The 22114-nt window shown below is 41.7% G+C and overlaps 2 protein-coding genes across 2 annotated transcripts in view; one reads left to right on the top strand and one right to left on the bottom strand.

Annotated features, from left to right (window-relative positions):
* The window catches only part of MRPS18C (mitochondrial ribosomal protein S18C), an 856900-nt gene extending 850653 nt beyond the window's left edge, over window positions 1–6247 (bottom strand). The window contains exon 1 of the mRNA XM_050790196.1: window positions 6242–6247. The gene's annotated coding sequence lies outside the window, so the exon portion shown is untranslated. The remainder of the gene's footprint in view (window positions 1–6241) is intronic.
* Window positions 1–22114, top strand: part of SCD5 (stearoyl-CoA desaturase 5) — a 173810-nt gene that overhangs the window by 136262 nt on the left and 15434 nt on the right. The window lies entirely within an intron of this gene.

The raw sequence follows: 22114 nt of genomic DNA, 5'->3' as shown, positions 1-22114 counted from the left end.
CACAGGTTTATGGGCAATAAATTCTCAGCTTTTGTTTGTCTGAAGGTCTTTATTTTACCTTCATTTTTGAAAGGTATTTTTACCAGACATAAAATTCTGGGTTGTCAGGTTTTTTCTCTTGATATTTTAAAGATGTCAGTACCTTGTCTTATGCTTTACATAGTTTTTGATTTGTATCACTGTGTGATTTGTATTACTGTCCCTCTGCACATAATGTTTCCTTTCTTCTCACTGACTTCAGTATATTTTCTTTATCTTCAGTTTTCAGCAGTTTGATTGTGATGTATCTAGATTCTTTTTTTTTTTTTTTCCAAGGAGAGAGGTATTCTTGAGACTCGGGGCTTCTTAGATCTGCAACTTGTTGTCTTTCATTAATTTTGGAAAATTCTTAGCCATTATCTTTAATTTTTTTTAACCTGTTTCTCTTTTTCTTTGGAACTTTTTTTTTTTTTTTTTTTTGAGACAGGGTCTTATCACTCAGGCTTCAGTGCAGTGACATGATCATAGCTGCTTACTGTAGCCTCAAACTCCTGGCTCAAATGATTCTCCTGCCTCAGCCTCCTGAGTCAGACTATAGGTACACACCACCATGCCTGGTTAATTTAAAAAAAAAAAAAAATATATATATATATATATATAGAGAGAGAGAGAGAGAGAGAGATGGGGTCTTGCTGTGTTGCCCAGGCTGGTCTTGAACTCCTGCCCTCAAGTGATCCTCCTTCTTTGGCCTCCCAAAGTGCTGAGATTACAGGCATGAGCCACAATGCCTGGCTTCTTCTGGGACTCCAATTACATTTTATTTTATAGCATTTTATGTTATCCCACGGATACTGGATGTGCTTCACTCCTTTTTATCTTTATGTTTTGGTTTGGATAATTTCTATTGGCATATCTTCGAGTTTACTAATTCTTTCCTCAGCTATATCTAGACTGCAAATGAACCCATCAAAGGTGCTCTTCATGTCTGATTTTGTTTTTATTTACCAGATTTGCATTAGACATTGATAAAATCTCCCATCTGTTCATGCATGTTCACCTTTTCCATATCCCTTTAACATGTTCATTGTAGTTACTTTAAAGTCCCTACCTGATAGTTGTAATATCTGGGCCATTTCTGAGAATGGTTCTATTAATTACTTTATCTCTTGACAATGATTTTTGTTTCCCCCACTTTCACTTTTTTTTTTTTTTTTTTGAGACGGAGTCTGGCTCTGTTGCCCAGGCTGGAGTGCAGTGGCACGATATCAGCTCACTGCAAGCTCTGCCTCCTGGGTTCACACCATTCTCCTGCCTCAGCCTCCTGAGTAGCTGCGACTATAGGCGCCCGCCACCACGCCCGGCTAATTTTTTCTATTTTTTAGTAGAAACGGGGTTTCACCATGTTAGGCAGGATGGTCTCGATTTCCTGACCTTGTGATCCGCCCGCCTTGGCCTCCCAAAGTGCTGGGATTACAGGCGTGAGCCACCGTGCCCGGCCCCCTTTCACTTTTGTGTGACTCAATTTTAATTGAATGCTAAACATTATTTCTGTAAGAACAGAAAGACCAAGGTAAATATTATGTATGCTTGAGAATAGGCACATCTCTTCTTCTTTCAGGCCTTCAGTATGTGTGGGTGGAAGAGGTTGGGGCTGGGTCAATTAATCAGAAGTTGAGCTGAGTTTAGATTTTACTGTTGCTATTACTATCCTTGGTGCACCACAGACTTCAGTGGATGACTGCCCTTGCTATGTGCTTAGAGCCTGATGTGCCAGAGGAGTTTTCTAAGTATTCATTCTGTACCCTCAGCTTTTAGCTGTCCCTGCACACCTGTGTCACAAAGTAGATCTTTCTCTATGCTCTTACTCCTACACTAAGGATGGACTTCTATTGCTTGTTTCTCTGTGCATGGCTCTTTATAAGAGTATGGGGTTTCTTCATTGTCCTGGTCCAGTATCAGTCTTAGGCAAGGCTCCTGTGCCTGAACCTTGGGGGGTCAAGGGTTTCTCAGCATTCCTGCAGTAGCTGACCTCTGCTTTTGAGCAGTGCAAGATCCTGGGCACAAGCAAGTTTCCTGCTCCTCGTCTAGGGGGCAGAAGATTTTTGCTTCTAGCTCTCCCTCAGCAGCAATGTTTCTTTGCCTATGTCTGGGGTGAGGGTTTCCCAACACCTCCCCCAGAGACAAACAGTTTTGCTTCAGTTGCCCTCCCAGAGCAATAGACTTTTGCCCAGTCCTAGGGGCCAGAAGGTGTTCTATATTCCTCCAGCAGCTTAAACACATTTATGCCTCGTGTTCCATTATTGGAACGCTAAGCTTGTGGAAGTTATTTATATCCTACTGCTCAAGGTCATCACCAAGGTCTGATTGCAAAAATTCAAAAAATTACAACCTCAGGCATAAATGGGTTAAGACTTTGCTTTGTAAGAGAGGGTCTTGGGGAAGAAGGCAAGGCTTCAAGGCTTTGTTCTTGTTCCCAGTAGCAGCTGATCAACTCCTCCATGTCTATGTGGCAGAGAGGGTCCTGGGTCTCCTACCCTGTCCCCAGCCTTCCTTGTGAGCACCCAGTGAGGGGCCCTAAAGAAAAGCTTGAGAGTGAGTACAAACTCCTTTCTGTCTGAGGCTTGAGGCTATCCCATATTGACCTTCAAGGATTTGTTAAATTTTTAGCTGACTTCCTCTTATCTACTTGTGTGGTAGTCATCTCTTTCTCCTTGCTTTGACGAAATTGAAGCCATTCATATTCATGTGTACTGCCTCTCCTTGGATGGGTGTATGACTCTGTGGAATTCAGATTACTTAGTTGCCTTGTGACCTTAGCTCTTGATGAGTTAAAGTAAAGTTATGGTTGTGTGTATTAATCAGCTTTTTCTCATTGTTGGGATGAGAGCAATATTCCCTAGTGACTCTGCATCTAAGCAGACACAGAGCTCTGCATCCTATTTTATAGTCTGCATTTTTTATCTAACAGAATACCGTAAAATCTTTCTAGTTTAATGGTTGCTTAATATTTCATTGTGAGGATGCATCATCATTATTTTTGATGAACATTGAAGGATTTCTACCATTTTTTTTTTTCAAGACAGAGTTTTGCTCTTGTTGCCCAGGCTGGAGTGCAATGGCATGGTCTCGGCTCACTGCAATCTCTGTCTCCCATGTTCAAGAGATTCTCCTGCCTCAGCCTCCCAAATAGCTGGGATTATAGGCACCCATCACCGTGCCCAGCTAATTTTTGTGTTTTTAGTAGAGACAGGGTTTCACCATGTTGGCCAGGCTGGTCTCGAACTTCTGACCTCAGGTGATCCACCTACCTCAGCCTCCCAAAGTGCTGGAATTACAGTCATGAGCCACCATACCCGGCCCCATCTTTTTTTTTTTTTTTTTTTTTTTTTTTTTTTTTTTTGATCATTATAATAGTGGTACGATGGTCAACTTTGTATATAAATCTTTGACCACAGCTATGATACTTTCCTTCAGCTAAAATCAGAATTGCCAAGTCAAATAATACATAAAACTCTTGGCTTTTGATACCTGTTTTCATATGAATTTCAAAATCTTTGATTACAGTTTTATGTTTTGGGCCATTTGTAGCATTGCCTTTTAAAACAGATAGCTGGGTGTGGTGGCTCATGCCTGTAATCCCAGCACTTTGGGAGGCCGAGTTGGGAGAATTGCTTTAAGCCAGGAGTTTGAGACCAGCCTCGGCAACAAAGAGAGCTCCTGTCTCTACCAAAAATAAGAAAATTAGCTGAGCGTGATGGCATGTGCTTATAGTTCCAGCTACTTAGGAGGCTGAGGCAGGAGGATTGCTTCAGCTCAGGAGTTTGAGGCTGCAGTGAGCTGTGATTGAGCCACTGCACTGCAGCCTGGGTGAGTGACACAGGGAGACCCTGTCTCATAAATAAATTAATAAATAAATAAGATACACTGTTCTATTCTATACCCATGGCCAAAGTCTCTTCATTTCCCTCCTCTTTTGTTGAAGAGAAAAATCTGACGTAGTGGAAACCTCCCCACGTCCCTGTCCAGAATCCTCCCGCCTCTCGGTGGAAGAAGAAGGTAGAATGGTCACAAAATCTGGTGTCTACATAGGTAAATTAACAGATGGGGTATGTTGCATATTTCTCATGTTTACTCTCTCCAGCTCTCTGTGCTAGGACATATGACTCCATAATGCATGAATGTCATCTTAGTCCTGGTTTACAACATGACTCTTTTTCTAAAGAATCTACTTAATGCTGGGCTAGAAAGAGAGTGGCGTAGGAGAAATATTTGTTTAAACAAGAGGCATCTGAAGCCATAAATGCATGTACTTAAGGCAAGACATGGAGTGATTAACTTGAAACACATCCATTACTTTTGCTGTCCAAATTGTTCTTTCCATAAGATGATTTGTGAGGTTGATGTCCTTGTGACAGCAATTTTCTGAAAATATTAAATAAGACTGAGTCCCTGTTAAAAATCGAGAGCGTGATTCATACGTATTTGTGAAATGTGAGTATCTTTTCTCTCTTACTGCTGCAAACTGCTGACAGCGATGTATTATGGAGACCCCTTGTCAGTTGACAGTTGAGTGGAAATATTGTTGTAAGTAATGAATTTGTTGATAGCTGTTCCATTACCCAGAATGAATATTTAGATTAGTCACGTGCAGGCTGTCATGTCAGAACTACCAGGAGCTTTTCCTTTTATCTAATTTACTCTAATTCCTCAGTCCCCATCTCAGCATGTTATATCCTATTGAATGTGTCAAGGGATGATTAGATTGAGAGATGCGAGGTTTTGTTATCGACACAATTTCTACAGGAGCACTGGAGAAATTAAACCCTTGCTGAACAAACCTGGGTGGAACTCTCAGCCATTTTCTTTCTTTTTTTTTTTATCAGTACATAGCACATCCAGAGACAAGGAAGAGCCCTCAGTCGAGAGGCCGCATGTGAGATGCTTCGTGAATGGCACCAAGGGCATATATTGAAAGTCACCCTTCCCGGATTACACATTTTAGCTTTGTTACATACTCATTGAAACCACTCTGAAAAGTGCTGCTTGATGCTGCTTGCCCTTTCTGTGTCCCTGGAGGTATTCTGAAGGTCAGAAGAGAGATATACAACAGTGAGGCTTGGTGATACCATATAGAGTAACAGACGGGATTCCACACCCAGGCATTTTTTAACGGTGTGAAGCATAGACAGAACTGCAGTCTGTGCTAACATTAGATTATTTATTCATTCAGTCAGTTGACACAAGGAGGTAGCTACGGGGGGTAAAATATGGTCCTAAAATCAAAAAGATTTCCGTTTTGTCATTCTGTCCCTGAGATTCTGATTCCACATCTAGAGCAGGGTAATGATGATACCTACCTTACAAAATTATTGGGAAAATACATTAGTTAATATATGTGAAAGTACGGAGGAGATGTGCAATAAATATTTGTGTTATTAACTACACATACAGCACTCTATAGGAGCTATTCCATTTATAAAGACTTTAGGTTCTAAAAGGCTGTACAGGTGTTGATTATTTTTATAAGTCAAAAGTGACGACCGGGCGCGGTGGCTCAAGCCTGTAATCCCAGCACTTTGGGAGGCCGAGACGGGCGGATCACGAGGTCAGGAGATCGAGACCATCCTGGCTAACACAATGAAACCCCGTCTCCACTAAAAATACAAAAAAATTAGCCGGGCGTGGTGGCGGCGCCTGTAGTCCCAGCTACTCGGGAGGCTGAGGCAGGAGAATGGCGGGAACCCGGGAGGCGGAGCTTGCAGTGAGCCGAGATCGCGCCACTGCACTCCAGCCTGGGCGACAGAGCAAGACTCCGCCTCAAAAAAAAAAAAAAAAAAAAAAAGTCAAAAGTGACTAAGTGGAATTTAAGCTATCATTTCCAGATGCATTTCTATAAATAAAAACATAAGTATATTCTGTTGATTTGGGGTGGAGAGTTCCATAGATGTCTATTAGGTCCACTTGGTCCAGAGCTGAGTTCAAGTCCTGAATATCCTTGTCAATTTTCTCTTGTTGATCTGTCTAATATTGACAGTGGGGTATTAAAGTCTCCCACTATTATTATGTGAGAGTCTAAGTCTCCTTGTAGGTCTCTAAGAACTTGCTTTATAAATCTGGGTGCTCCTGTATTGGATGCATACATATTTAAGATAGTTAGCTCTTCTTGTGGCATTGATCCCATTACCATTATGCAATGCCCTTCTTTGTCTTTTTTGACCTTTGTTGATTTAAAGTCTGTTTTATTAGAGACTAGGATTGCAACCCCCCCCCTTTTTTTTTTTTTTTTGCTTTCCATTTGCTTGATAAATATTCCTCCATCCTTTTATTTTGAGCCTATGTGTGTCTTTGCACATGAGATGGGTCTCCTGAATACAGCACACCGATGGGTTTTGACTCTATCTAATTTGCCAGTCTGTGTCTTTTAATTGCGGCATTTAACCCATTTACATTTAAGGTGAATATTGTTCTGTGTGAAAATCAACAATATACATTCTTCTCAGCACCACATCGCACTTATTCTAAAACTGACCACATAATTGGAAGTAAAACACTCCTCAGCAAATGCACAAGAACAGAAATCATAACAAACAGTCTCTCAGACCACAGTGCAATCAAATTAGAACTCAGGATTAAGAAACTCACTCAAAACTGCACAACCACATGGAAACTGAACAACCTGCTCCTGAATGACCACTGGGTAACAAAATTGAGGCAGAAATAAGTAAGTTCTTTGAAACCAATGAGAACAAAGACACAACATACCAGAATCTGTGGGACACAGCTAAAGCAGTGTTTAGAGGGAAATCTATAGCACTAAATGCCCACAGAAGAAAGCAGGAAAGATCTAAAATCGACATCCTAACATCACAATTAAAAGAACTAGAGAAGCAAGAGCAAACAAATTCAAAAGCTAGCAGACGATAAGAAATAACTAAGATCAGAACAGAACTGAAGGAGATGGAGACACGAAAAACCCTTCAAAAAATCAATGAATCCAGGAGCTGTTTTTTTGAAAAGATTAACAAAATAGACCACTAGCCAGACTAATAAAGAAGAAAAGGGAGAAGAATAAAATAGACACAATAAAAAATGATAAAGGGGCTATCACACAGAAATACAAACTACCATCAGAGAATACTATACACAAATAAACTAGAAAATCTGGAAGAAATGGATAAATTCCTGGACAGATACACCCTCCCAAGACTAAACCAGGAAGAAGTCGAATCCCTGAATAGACCAATAACAAGTTCTGAAATTGAGGCAATAATTAATAGCCTACCAATCAAAAAAAGCCCAGAACCAGAGGGATTCATGGCTGAATTCTACCAGAGGTACAAAGAGGAGCTGGTACCATTCCTTCTGAAAGTATTCCAAGCAATAGAAAAAGAGGGACTCCTCCCTAACTCATTTGATGAGACCAGCATCATCCTGATACCAAAACCTGGCAGAGACACAACAAAAAAAGAAAATTTCAGGGCAATGTCCCTGATGAACATCGATGCAAAAATCTTCAATAAAATGCTGGCAAACCAAATCCAGGAGCAGATCAGGAGATCGAGACCATCCTGGCCAACATGGTGAAACCCCATCTCTACTAAAATACAAAAAAAAAAAAAAAAAATGCCGGGCGTGGTAGCGCGTGTCTGTAGTCCCAGCTACTCGGGAGGCTGAGATGGGTGAATCACTTGAACCCGGGAGGCGGAGGTGGCAGTGAGCCGAGATGGCGCCACTGCACTCCAGCCTGGTGACACAGCAAGACTCCATCTAAAAAAAAAAAAAAAAAAGGCTTATCCACCATGATCAAGTCGGCTTCATCCCTGGGATGCAAGGCTGGTTCAACATATGCAAATCAATAAATGTAATCCATCACATAAACAGAACCAATGACAAAAACCACGTAACTATCTCAATAGATGCAGAAAAGGCCTTCAATAAAATTCAACACCTCTTCATGCTAAAAACTCTCAATAAAATAGGTATTGATGGAACATATCTTGAAATAATAAGAGCTATTTATGACAGACCCACAGTCAATATCATACTGAATGGGCAAAAGCTGGAAGCATTCCCTGTGAAAACCGGCACAAGACAAGGATGCCCTCTCTCACCACTCCTATTCTACATAGTATTGGAAGTTCTGGCCAGGGCAGTGAGGCAAGAGAAGAAATAAAGGGTATTCAAATAGGAAGAGAGGAAGTCAAATTGTCTCTGTTTGCAAATGACATGATGGTATATTTAGAAAACTGCATCGTCTTAGCCCAAAATCTCCTTAAGCTGATAAGCAACTTCAGCAATGTTTCAGGACACAAAATCAATGTGCAAAAATCACAAGCATTCCTGTACACCAATAATAGACAAACAGCCAAATGATGAGTGAACTCCCATTCACAACTGCTGCAAAGATAATGAAATACCTAGGAATAAAACTCACAAGGGATGTGAAGGACCTCTTCAAGGAGAACTACAAACCACTGTTCAAGGAAATAAGAGAGGACACAAACAAATGGAAAAACATTCCATGTTCATGGATAGAAAGAATCAATATCAGCCAGCCGTGGTGGCTCATGCCTGTAATCCCAGCACTTTGGGAGACCGAGGTGGATGGATCACAAGGTCAGGAGATCGAGACCATCCTGGCTAACATGGTGAAACCCTGTCTCTACTAAAAATACAAAAATTAACCTAGCATGGTGGCAGGCACCTGTAGTCCCAGCTACTTGGGAGGCTGAGGCAGGAGAATGGTGTGAATCCGGGAGGCAGAGCTTGCAATAAGCCGAGATCGCACCACTGCACTCCAGCCTGGGTGACAGAGCAAGACTCTGTCTAAAAAAAAAAAAAAAAAAAAATAGAATCAATATCATTAAAATGGCCATACTGCCCAAAGTAATTTATAGATTCAGTGCTATTCCCATCAAGCTACCACTGACTTTCTTCACAGAATTAGAAAAAACTAGTTTAAATTTCATATGGAACCATAAAAGAGCCCATATAGCCAAGACAATCCTAAGCAAAAAGAACAAAGTTGGAGGCATCACACTACCTGACTTCAAACTATACTACAAGGCTACAGTAACTGAAACAGCATGATACTGGCACCAAAACAGACATACAGACCAGTGAAACAGAACAGAAGCCTCAGAAATAACGCCACACATCTACAACCATATGATCTTTGACAAACCTGATAAAAAACAAGCAATAGGGAAAGGATTCCCTGTTTAACAAATGGTGTTTAGAAAACTGGCTAACCAAATGCAGAAAACTGAAACTGGACCCCTTCCTTACACCTTATACAAAAATTAACTCAAGATGGATTAAAGACTTAAATGTAATACCTAAAACCATAAAAACCCTAGACGAAAACCTAGGCAATACCATTCAGGACATAGTCATGGGCAAAGACTTCATGACTAAAACACAAAAAGCAATGACAATGAAAGCCAAAATTGACAAATGGAATCTAATTAAACTAAAGAGCTTCTTCACAGCAAAAGAAACTATCATCAGAGTGAACAGGCAACCTACAGAATGGGAGAAAAATTTTGCAATCTATCCATCTGACAAAGGGCTAATATCCAGAATCTACAAAGAACTTAAACAAATTTATAAGAAAAAAAAACCCCATCAAAAAGTGGACAAAGGATATGAACAGACATTTCTCAAAAGAAGACATTTATGCGTCCAAGAAACATATGAAAAAACGCTCATTATCACTGGTCATTAGAGAAATGCAAATCAAAACCACAATGAGGTACCATCTCACGCCGGTTACAATGGTGATCATTAAAAACTCAGGAAACAACAGATGCTGGAGAGGGTGTGGAGAAATAGGAACGCTTTTACACTGTTAGTGGGAGTGTAAATTAGTTCAACCATTGTAGAAGACAGTGTGGTGATTCCTCAAGGATCTAAAATCAGAAATACCATTTGACCCAGCAATCCCATTACTGGGCATATACCCAAAGGATTAGAAATCATTCTACTATAAAGACACATGTACACGTGTGTTTATTGCAGCACTATTCACAATAGCAAAGACTTGGAACCATCCCAAATGCCCATCAATTATAGACTGGATAAAGAAAATGTGGCACATGTACACCATGGAATACTATGCAGCCATGAAAAAAGGATGGGTTCACGTCCTTTGCAGGGACATGGATGAAGCTGGAAGCCATCATTCTCGGCAATCTAACACAGGAACAGAAAACCAAACGCTGCATGTTCTCCCTCATAAATGGGAGTTGAGCAATGAGAACACATGGACACAGGGAGGGGATCATCACATACCCTGGTCTGTCCGGGGGAGTGGGGGGGGTTAGGGGAGGGATAGCATTAGAAGAAATACCTAATGTAGGTGACGGGTTGATGGGTGCAGCAAACCACCATGGCACATGTATACCTATGTAACAAATCTGCACGTTCTGCAATGTATCCCAGAACTTAAGGTATAATACTAAGTAATAATAATAATGATAATAATAATGAAAAAATACATAAGTAGTCTTTATCAAAGCTTTAAAACCAAGAGTACTCGTCTCTTCCTTACATTCTATTAAACATTTTCCCCCATTGTGGACCTCTGATGTCTAGTGTTTTCATTTGCCACCCACTGACCAGCTGATGTTCTGCTGATTTGGGTGGTCTCTGAACACAGCAACTTGGAACTCATGGAGCCACCCTTGGCTTACAGCAGACATGTCGGCAACAGCTGTTTCACTGTGCTTAGGCTTAAGTTCCCTTATAAACTCCTGGCCTTCACCAGCATTAACAAAGTGTAGGCCCAGAGGGTAATGATGATATCTATCTTACAAAATTATTGGGTGACTAAAGTAGTTAGTACATGTGAAAGTTAATTGTTGCTAACATTTAGCTCCAGTCTCAAAAAGTTTCCTTTTTCATTTTGCCAATCCCTGTTCCTTCCTCTTTGATCACTATTCACTCCTTAGCCTTAAGAATTCTTCCTGCTGTGCCATGAGCCCCCTGCAACACTTGGCATTCTGTCATGCTTTCAGTTTGAAAAACTATTTTTACTTTTGTTTTCATCCTAATTATGTGCCTCTTTTTAGCAGCATCTTAAAGACACTCACTACTTTTATACTTTTCTAACTGATGATGTTACTGCTGTTCATAAAATATCTCAGAACTTTAGCACAAACCTAGCTAACACACCCCTGACTAATGAACAAAACGGCCACATGCTTGCTTGTGGCCACTAATACCATCTACTGGTGATAGGTAAAAAGGTTGAAGCCTTTTTCCACCCACTTTGTTCATACCTGTGAACTTCCTTAAATGGAAAATTTATAAGTAGAGGCATTTCTATAATGAGGGGTATGGAAGATACAAAGGGAAAAAAAGAGAGTCCTTGCCTTTATATATCTTGTAATTTAATTGGGAAGAAAAGGCACACACTTATGAAATAGCCAGGGACTCCCAAATTTGTATATGAAAGTGATACTGTAGTAGATGAGGATATTAAGAACCAAAGGGGATTCACAATTTCGGAGGGAATGATAGGATGAGGTCCTACATGAAGTGATGGTTCTTTCTGACTGGCAGGGTGAGAGTCTTCTGACGGCTCTCATTCTTCAGGAACAGAGTTTATTCTCAGTTAAGACTTCTTTTATATATCTCAGTAAATGCTAAAAATTCTCTGTGTGTAGGTCTTACATGTTTCTTTTTTGGTTTATTTTTAGACATTCTGCAATTTTTGTCATTATCATCAGGAATCGCTGAATTTTTATCACAGACAGTGAGAGGGACTGTGAGTGGATGCCCAGACATCCAACCTTCCCTCCCTAGGTATCCTAGGCTAACAGCGGGAAGTATCACGTTGACCAGACAAGTTTCAGAGTGCCACTGGGAGCCACCTACCTGGAGAGGACATTATCTCGGTTGTTGCCCACGGGCATGCTGGCCAGAGGCAGGGGGTCCTGATGGAGAGCCAATGTCCAGATATTTTATGTAATCCCACCTTGGAAATTAGAAGTTCACATTCTCCCCTTTTTGCTTTTCTTAAAGAAATGCTTTCATGGTTTCAAAAAAAATTTTTTTTTTAAAGTAAAGCATAGACTAGCTCCCGTCTTGCGGAAAGCTATCTAACTGCAAAGGGTGGTCTAATAGTCAAATTCTTAATCTAAAATATGAAAATTACCAAGAGTAAAAGGAATGAATTCCCAGTGAAATAGAGACCAAAGAAATCATTGTCAACCTACCAGCCAAAGAAAATTCTTGTCAGAAATTGGCTTTGGACAGGCTCCCTGTCTGAGTCACTTACTTCTCTTCACACTGCCTGTTTTCCTATAAAACAATAATAAAACTGTCACACCGATAAAAAGATCCTAGTGCTGAGATAATGTGATTTGTCAAAACATGCTCATTCACTTTGGGAGGCCGAGGTGGGCGGATCACCTGAGGTCAGGAGTTCAAGACCAGCCTGACCAACATGGCGAAACCCCATCTCTACTAAAAATACGATAATTAGCCAGGGTGGTGGCAGACCCCTGTAATCCCAGCTACTTGGGAGGCTGAGGCAGGAGAATTGCTTGAACTTGAGAGACAGAGGTTGCAGTGAGCCGAGATTGCGCCATTGCACTCCAGCCTGGGTGACAGAGCAGGACTCTGTCTCATTAAAAAAAAAAAAAAATGCTCATTGACTCAACTGAAATGTGCTGACTCTTCTGCCATTTGACTTTCTTTTATAAACCTACTGTTATTAGTCTTCCATTTTATTTTATTTTATTTTGTTTTATTTTATTTATTTATTTATTTTTTTGAGAAGGAGTCTCACTTTGTCGCCCAGGCTGGAGTGCGGTGGCGCTATCTCGGCTCACTGCAAGCTCCGCCTCCCGGGTTCACGCCATTCTCCTGCCTCAGCCTCCCAAGTAGCTGGGACTACAGGCGCCCGCCACCGCGCCCGCTGATTTTTTGTATTTTTAGTAGAGATGAGGTTTCACCGTGTTAGCCAGAATGGTCTCGATCTCCTGACCTAGTGATCCACCCACCTCGGCCTCCCAAAGTGCTGGGATTACAAGCGTGAGCCACCACGCCCGGCCTAGTCTTCCATTTTAAAGAAGAGAAAAGCAATTACTCAGATGTCCTAACTGTCAAGAGATTTGGAGAAACTATATACATATATAGTTCTTAGCTGGGCATAATTTGAAAGCCTATCTATTATCTAGCTAGCTAGCTAGCTATCATCAACTTTCAAATTCTGTCCAACTAGTTCTGCCCCACTGAGAACATGGATTTCTGTGATAATGAAAACTTTCTCTTACAATCAGAGGGCCAACAATTGTTGTAAAGGACTGAGAGAGCTACATGTCATATGTGACTGTAATAACCAACATTTTAGGGGGAAAATGTGATGTTAAGAGTCTTAGAATCCCAGGTGGTGGTGAGGGGATTTCTGGATCCTGAAGGTCAAGTGTTTCCAGAGAAAAAGAGGAATAGAGATTAGGAAACACCTTCTAATCTGGGAGCCCGAGCAGGGAGAGATTCTACAACTGTGGTAGCTCTATTTAATATGATAATGCATTTCTTTTTCTTTGTGCCCTTTGTGTCTTTGCTGATTATTAACTGTACCAACTACCAGGAAAAGAGAAGAGGGTGTGGGGGACCAAGATTTAAACCATTCAAACATCATATTGAAAGTCTGGGTACAAGTTATATTAGAAGAAGGGATGATTAACTTGAGGGGTCTGAGGTCTTTCTCTCTCTCTCTTTTTTTTTTTTTTTTTGCAACAGGGTTTCACTTTGTTGCCAAGGGTGGAGTGCAGTGGCATGAACAGGGCTCATTGGAGCCTCGACCTTCCGGGCTCAAGTGATCCTCCTGTCTCAGTCCTCCCAAGTAGCTGGGACTACAGGCACATACCACTACACCCAGCTAATTTTTGAATTTTTAGTAGAGACAGGATTTTGTCATGCTGCCCAGGCAGGTCTTGAACCCCTGAACTCAAGGGATCTGCCCGCCTCAGCTGCCCAAAGTGTTGTGACTACAGGTGTGAGCGTGCCTGACTGAAGTCTTTCTCTTCTAATTGTCACCAGCATCTAATGTGTCTCCATCTCCTCTGTTACTGTGGACAATTATGAGCTGACGTTGCCTTGCATATACATAGGCAAAACATTTACTTTGAAGTGATCCCCCTCAGGTATTCTTTTTACTCTTGAAAATTTAAAATTCTAATAAGCCCAGTGTAAGTCTATATCTAGTCTTAGAATAACAATAACAGCTTCCAGTTGTTATTTTTTATAATTTCTATAACATTCTTTATCGTGTTGATTTTAGTGTATTGAGGACCTATTGTGCACCAGACACTTCCTTGTGCATATGAAATTCCTCTTCCTTATCTCTATGCATGGTAGACTCTGAGGCTCTGAGAAGTTGACTCGGTAATATTTTGTAAATGGTAGAATTGGAATCTGAACCCAACTCTGTCTTGGTCCAAAGTGCATGCTCTTTCTACTGAGTTACGCTGTCATAATATTTATAGGGAATAATGTCTTTCTTCTTCCTCCACTTCACCCTATTGCCTGCTTACTTTGCTGGTATGTTTTATATTTTATTTCATTTCTGAGTTATTCAGAATAAGAAACTGTGCTTGCTTAATTATGAGTCAGAGCTGTCTCCTGCATAAAACTTTTTAACAACTTCCTCTTGGGAAAAAAAAAATTGCAACTGTTATGTCAATGCCATGGCCACGGTTACCCTATCTCTTGGTTTCTGTTTTGTACCTCACTTCCTACTAATGCCATTCCCCTCACACTTCAGGCTATTTCGTGACACTGTGCTTTTGCTCATGTTTCTTTGGCTTAGATCCTCACTCCTCGAAATGTAGTTCCAGGACCAGCAGCATCAATGTCACCCAGGAGCTTGTTAGAAAGGCAGGATCTCATGCCCCACTCCAGACCCCAGGTGATTCAAATGCACAGTAATGGTTTTGAGAAGCACTGACGTAGAATATTCTTATTATGTTTTTCACCTAGTTAATTTTTTCTTACATTTTATTATATTTTGTTTTGTTTTCACTCTTGTTACCCAGGCTGAAGTACAATGGCACAATCTCAGCTCATGCAACCTCTGCCTCCTAAGTTCAAGCGATTCTCCTGCGTCAGCCTCCCAAGTAGCTAGGACTACAGGCTTGTGACAACATGCCTGGCTAATTTTGTATTTTTTGTAGAGACGGGTTTTCACCATGTTGGCCAGGCTGGTCTCAAACTCCTGACCTCAGGTGATCTGCCCGCCTCAGCCTCCCAGAGTGCTGGGATTATAGGCGTGAGCCACCACACCTGGCCAATTTTTAAATTTTTTATTTCAATCGGTTTTTGGGAAACAGGTGGTGTTTGGTGACATGAATAAGTTCTTTAGTGGTGGTGATTTCTGAGACTTTGGTGCACCCATCGCCCAAGTAGTGTACACTGTACTTAATGTGTGGTCTTTTATCCCTCACCACCCCCCACCCTTTCCCCCAAGTCCCCAAAGTCCAGTGTATCATTCTTATGCCTTTGTGTCCTCATAGCTTAGCATCCACATATAAGGGAGAACATATGATGTTTGGTTTTCCATTCCTGGGTAACTTCACTTAGAGTAATAGTCTCCAATTCCATCCAGGTTGCTGTGGATGCCATTCTTTCTTTTTTACACCTAGCCAACTCTTAATCGTTCTTCAGAACTCACCTCTAAGAAGCTAAGGTCAGTAGTTCTCAAAATATAGTCCAAAGACTCTTGGTCAGGGGGTCCCCAAGACCCTTTCAGAGGGTCTGTAAGGTCCTCTTGTCCAGCTACACATCTGTGCGAGACAGACTTTCTTCATAGACTTCAACCAAAACAACATATTGCAACAGACTGCCTGCAGCAGCAGAGAGGTGAATCCAGCTGCCTTTCATAAAGCCCGGCTTCCAGAAGATCTGCAAAGATACCACACAGTGTCATTCTTCACGCTGAATCTTTTTGTTGCATTGAAAAATACAGTTATTTTTCCTAAAAATATGTAATTTATTTAGCGTGTAATAGGTTTATTATTTTAATGAATTGATATATTTAATATTAATTTTATATTAACAAATACACATATATTTTATATGTAATCTTTTAGATATAATTTTATATAATTAACATATTAACATTTGATATTTAATGAATTAATAAAACATTTCCCAGTTTTAATTTCCCATACAGTAAATAGCAATAGCTCTAACCCCCGTAAACAAAAGGTCTTTGGCATTCTCAATAATTTTTTTTTTTTTGACACAAGTTCTCACTCTGTCACCCAGACTGGAGTGCAGTGGCACACTCACGGCTCACTGTAGCCTCAACTTCCCCAGGCTCAGGTGATCTCCTACCTCAGCCTCCAGAATAGCTGGGACCACAGGTGTGTACCACATTCCTGGATAATTTTTGTATTTTTTGTGGAGACGCAGTTTTGCCATGTTGCCCAAGCTGGTCTTGAACTCCTGGGCTCAGGTAATCCACTGGCCTTGGCCTCCCAAAGTGCTGGGATTACAGGCATGAGCCGCTGTGCCTGGCCTCAATATTTTTTTAATGTAAAAGAGCTTTGGATCAATTTTCCGGGGGGTGAACGAAGTGCCTTCCTTAGCAGGTCTATGATATCATGGGCATAACTCACCGTTATGCTTATCATTTTATATTAAAATAATCTGCTCATAGAGCTCTCTCATTAGACAATAAGCTTCATGAGGACTATGTGCTATTCATCTTTCCATTTACTGAACCTGATGAACTACCTAACAACCCCTCCCACTCCCGTCCAAAAATAATTGAGGACCAAGGAGTATGTCCACTATCTAGTTTATAGAGAGCACTAGACAACCTACAGCTGAGACCTACAGCTTTAGCAGGGATGAACTGTGCATGATGCTGAAGGAAGCAGCACATGGACATCACCACTCGTGGAGTTTCATCCCCTCAAAGTGTGTTTCACCAGCCTGGAGTTCTATCTCCCGGGATGAGGCAGGGAAGCTCTGTGAGCATACTACCCATTCATGCACCATCATGCCAGATGAACAGTAATCTCCAGTATTCATGGTGCCTTCAAAGGCCCAGTGACCCTCAAAGATGCAGGGAGAGGACTACCTACAAAGATGTGGATGTTTCAACAGGAGACCCGTTTGGCCATGTCTTCTGTCAATTACCTTGGCCAACTGCAGTGTGAGAGGAGGAAGGCATGGGTCTTCCCTACACCAGAATCCCATATTGTCAGACCAAATTCTACCACAAGTAGCAGTGTGAGACTTGATGAAGACCTACCTCTGCCCTTTGGACACCCTGACAGCCCCTTGCATGGAAGTCATGATAACGGTAGTCTCCTGAAGGCACACACAGCTCACCTTCTATTCAGAATCCAGCCGCAGAATCCTGTCAGTGGTGGGGCACAGGATGGAGCAAGGCCCTAGGTAATGCCCCTCTGAAAAATATTTGCTACTGGGAGGTACCTTTACAGTATTTTTAGCCAGTCCAAATATTTTGAACACCCTTTTTTACCAGTGAAAATTCATTTCCCTTATTCTAATTACAAATTATTTAGGGGTGATTGGAGATACAAATAGTTGGAGCCTTGTAACAGACCTCTGGTATGTGAACTGATTAGCTCGCCAGGTGCTCGCTAAGCATACCCGAAATATGGATTTTTTTGTTACAGTACTTCATATTTTAATGAATGCCACTAAGGTGAAAAATCACTCACACACACACACCCCTCTTACCCTATTTATGCTGGAGAATCTTCAAGTAAATCACAAGCAGTATAACAATGTCATTAAGTTCAAATACACATAGTGGAGCGAAAACTAAATAGTGTCTCACTACTCAGCTATCTAGGAGTTTCATTTAACTGGAATAAACCAAGGACCCGTAAATAAACGAAGAGAACCATTATTAGACACTATATGCCAGAATGATATACATTATTGCATGGAATCCTCGAAACTCCAAAGCACATGTTCCACCCTGCAGCTCCGTATAAAGAGATCTTCGAATCTATGTCACAATCCTCCTAGGTTTTCATTCTTAGTCTCGGCACGACCGACTCCTTCAGGTCGCACCCAGAACCCAGGTGTTCTTGATTTGCACACAAATTGAGTAGTCTTAGTTGTCTGGTTTACAAACCCTTCACAGATAAAGAGAAGTTAGAAGGAACAAAGAAGCAACTGCTGGTGGCAACACTGACAGAAATGACAGCTGCTCAGGGTAGACCTGAAATTAAGGGATGGGCCAGCAAAATTTAGTAAGTAAATATAAGAACCCAGTTCTTACAGTAACTGACTCATATATAATGACTCAGATAAGATCGAGACTCATACCTCAATAGACCCTGCTGGCAAAACACAGAGCATCCACTGTTGTTTCTCTAGATCATGCTCATGCCATGAGATACCTCTTAGGCACCACTGCAGACTCTCTCTGGACTTCCTCTGTCCTAAGGCATTTGGCCATTTGCTCTGAGCAGCTCTCTGTGCACTCCAACTGGCTTTGGTAGGTTCATCCCAAGACACCCTCTTCACACCTGCACATGTGGGCCTCCTGCCTTGGGACTCCTCTGTTGGTGCTGGAGCCTGAGGCACCTCTCAGCCTCCAGGTTTGCAATCCAGAAGCTTGCATGTGGTGGAGGGGCTGGGATGAAGGCGGGAGCTGGTGAGACATTCTTCCCCCAAACATCTCCCAAAGGGAATGTCCTGAGGTTCAGTGGCTCAGATGGCCTCTTGGAAGATGGTCCAGCCCGACTAAGATAGCAAATAGTGGCTAGTGCAGTAACACACTCTCCTGTTAGCTGCCCCACCTCCCCTGCCTCCCACACTCTTGCCCTGGACTTGAGCTTTGTTTATAAAATAATAGCACATAAGCTTTTGCCTCGAGTCCTGCTGTCTGGGGAACCCAGGTTAAGACGTTCCTCACTATCAAGGAAGGTCAAGTTTGTTTCATGATCTCTGATTAAGAAGGCAAAAAAATGAGTAATGATTTCCATATACAGTTTCTGTATTTATCTTCTCCTCTTACTATCATTCCCAATATGAACAGTTTTTCTTTAAGTCCAGGTAATCGAATATGTATATCTTCAACTAGGAAGAAAACTGAGCTACGTGAAATGATTATCTTCCTGAGTTTTTACAGCATGGTTGTACTGAAGGGACATCAAATGATGCGATAATCATAGTTGAGAGGAGATCTATCAGGGTAGGCGGACTGGAGAAAATCAATCTCGAGCTGATTTCTGAAGACTAGAGAGCATGAGGAGGACAATGCAGCTTGAACACAGGGAGGGAACCCGTGTAACCTTTAGAGCACATTGTTGTGCACAAGGGTCATATCTTTTACGTGAGAAACGAAGACGCTGTGTTATATCAGCCTGTCCATTTTTACCCTCAACAAGAAAACTGGTCAGCCCACCTAATCCATTCAGCTACCTCAGCTGATATTGATCGTGAAGGTGGCTAAAATAACTCGATTGGCTGTTTTCCCCAGTGGAGGCTGACTGGCTGCTGGTGTGTAGCTTATTATTGATAGTTGTTAGAGTTTTGGAATTAAACTTGCTCCCTTGAATGGGTTGGAGGATTGTACTCTGTCTGTTGTCCTTTCAGCAAAAGATCTACATATATGTAGGCTAAAACAATCAGGGGAGCACACCTGCACACATACATGAACACACAGGCACACATGCACATGTGTACAGGCACTACTATCTAGTGTCACTGTCATTTCTTTAAAATTTTCCTACCAAAAAAAGTAGAGATGGCTGGGTGTGGTGGCTCATGCCTGTAATCTTAGCACTTTGGGAAGCCAAGATGGATGGATCACTTGAGACCAGGAGTTCAAGACCAACCTGGCCAACATGGTGAAACCCTGTCTCTTCTAAAAATGCAAAAAAATTAACTGGGCATGGTGTTGCATGCCCATAATTCCAGCTAATGGGGAGGCTGAGGCAGGAGAATCACTTGAACCCAGAAAGCAGAGGCTGCAGTGAGCTGAGATTACACCACTGCACTCCAGCCTGGGTGACAGCGCAAGACTCCATCTGAAAAGGGGCAAAAAAAAAAAAAAGCCAAAGCCAGAGAAAAATATCTTTTCTCTGCTGCATTTCAAGGTTGTGAAGAAGATGCTTTTGTGAAGTAGTGGTCTGCCCTCTGCTTCCTCCACAGGGAAGGAGATGCATCCAGAAGATGCAGGCCATGCATCTGGATGATCCAAGTAAAAGGTTTTCTTCCACAGAACGCTTATCATAGAGTAGCACAGGGGAGGAGATGTCAAGACTAATTCAGAGTCAAAGCCAGCTCTGGAGTAGTTCGATTACAACTTTCAGAGAATACTTCAAGCATAGCAGTCCTAAGTGCTTTCGCTTAAAGACACTGCACACAGGAGAGACAAAACCCATTTTCAACTTAAACAATTCAAAAAGCTTGGAAGATTTTCGGCAAAATTCCATAGAGCTACCCCCAAAGTGGGCTTCCATTTTCAGATGTGCATCCACGTGCATCGCATATTTCACCTCCCTGTGGGCAATGCCAGAGGAGACAAAGGAAGGGGGAGAGAATGTTCCATGCATTTGCAAACTGTCAAGGCATATCATTTGTCCTCTAAATAAGTGTTTACTAAGCATCCGCATGATTTTTCTTTGTCCCCTACAAGATGCAAAAATTGTAGGGAAAATGAATTTCTGGCCAGGCTTTACGTGAAATAAATAAACCAAACATGTTTAATCAAGATGCCAGTGACAGCTCATCGCTCATCATTACGGTGCATTTGTGGGGCTGTAATTTCTTTCTCACCCGTTGTGGTGTTTGCTTCTTTTCACATTTCCTCAGGCTGGCCCCCTTGGAAGTCGGCAGGTCATTTCCCCCGCTTCATGGTCTAATGGATTTCACTCTCAAGATCTCACACACCACCAGCTCTGGATTGCTATGTTTAGGGTTAGCAAAGCAGTAGGAAAACGCTTGCAGACAGAGAACGGTGATTCCTTTTTCATCCGAAGAAAAATGAGAGTTTGAAGATATTTATCACACCCAGATTTGGGGAAATAAAAAGAAATTCCAAATTCTTTCTTCTCTACAAAACACATTTTTTGTTTCAAGGCTATTCTTAGTGTTTCAGTGCTCTTTATCGATCCAGTTTATTGGAGTTGAAGAAATTGAAAGGTTAGCACCCATATCTGGATTTGTGTTCTGTGTCCAAGGCTTACTTGGATTGGGGTGCTGTTGTGTGCAATGCCTTTTGATTGTGTAAAAATGGACTCCTTGTCCAGAACTAAATGCTGAGGAACGTCTTCCCAATTGTGGTTTTGGTGCAATGAGAATTTGGGAGGGGTGGGCAGTGGAAAGGCTTTCAGCATCCGTTGTGGACCTGTCCTTATCAGTTGTCACCTTCAAGCTATAGAAAGCTGCTCTAGAAATACCTGTAAAGTAAGTTTGACTGCTTTTGCCTTTGTGTTTTTGACAAATATTTGGGTCTATGGTCTCAAATCTGTGGAGGAGAGCCAGTCTATTTTTTGGGTCACTCTTGGGTTGATCCCACCCCTTCCCTCTAGTTCTTCCTCTTTTTTTTTTTTTGAGACAGGGTCTTACTCTGTCACCCAGGCTGGAGTGCAGTGGTGCGATATTGGCTCACTGCAATCTCCACCTCCCAGGTTCAAGCGATCCTACTGCCTCAGCCTCTCTAGTACCTGATACTACAGATGTTCACCTCCACGCCCAGCTAGTTTTTGTATTTTTAGTAGACATGGGGTTTCACCATGTTGGCCAGGCTGGTCTTGAATTCCTGACCTCAAGTGATCCTTTCACCTTGGCCTCCCAAAGTGCTGGAATTATAGGTGTGAGCCACTGGCACCTGGCCACTCTTTTGCTGTCTTGATGAGTTTAGGCACCTTCTCCTATCCCAGGGTCTGAGTGTTCATAGGTAGGCAGAGAGGAAGTCGCTCACATTCCAAACCAAGACCGAACCTGTTAAAGTGGCTGTTAATCTTAAATATTGTCAAAATTTTACCATAATTGGAAGCTCAGGGAATGACATAAAAGCTCAAGCTCAGAAATTGTTCATTTAAACTAGGGGTAGAAACCCTCACAGTGAAATCTGTTGCTACCTGGGAGTTGGGTCCTGATAAGCAAGAATGTCTTTAATTAAGTT

The sequence above is a fragment of the Macaca thibetana genome, chromosome 5 (genome assembly GCF_024542745.1).
Source record: "Macaca thibetana thibetana isolate TM-01 chromosome 5, ASM2454274v1, whole genome shotgun sequence".
Classification (NCBI taxonomy): domain Eukaryota; kingdom Metazoa; phylum Chordata; class Mammalia; order Primates; family Cercopithecidae; genus Macaca; species Macaca thibetana.
The sequence above is the reverse complement of the archived record's forward strand: the minus strand, read 5'-3'. Positions and strand labels throughout refer to the sequence as shown.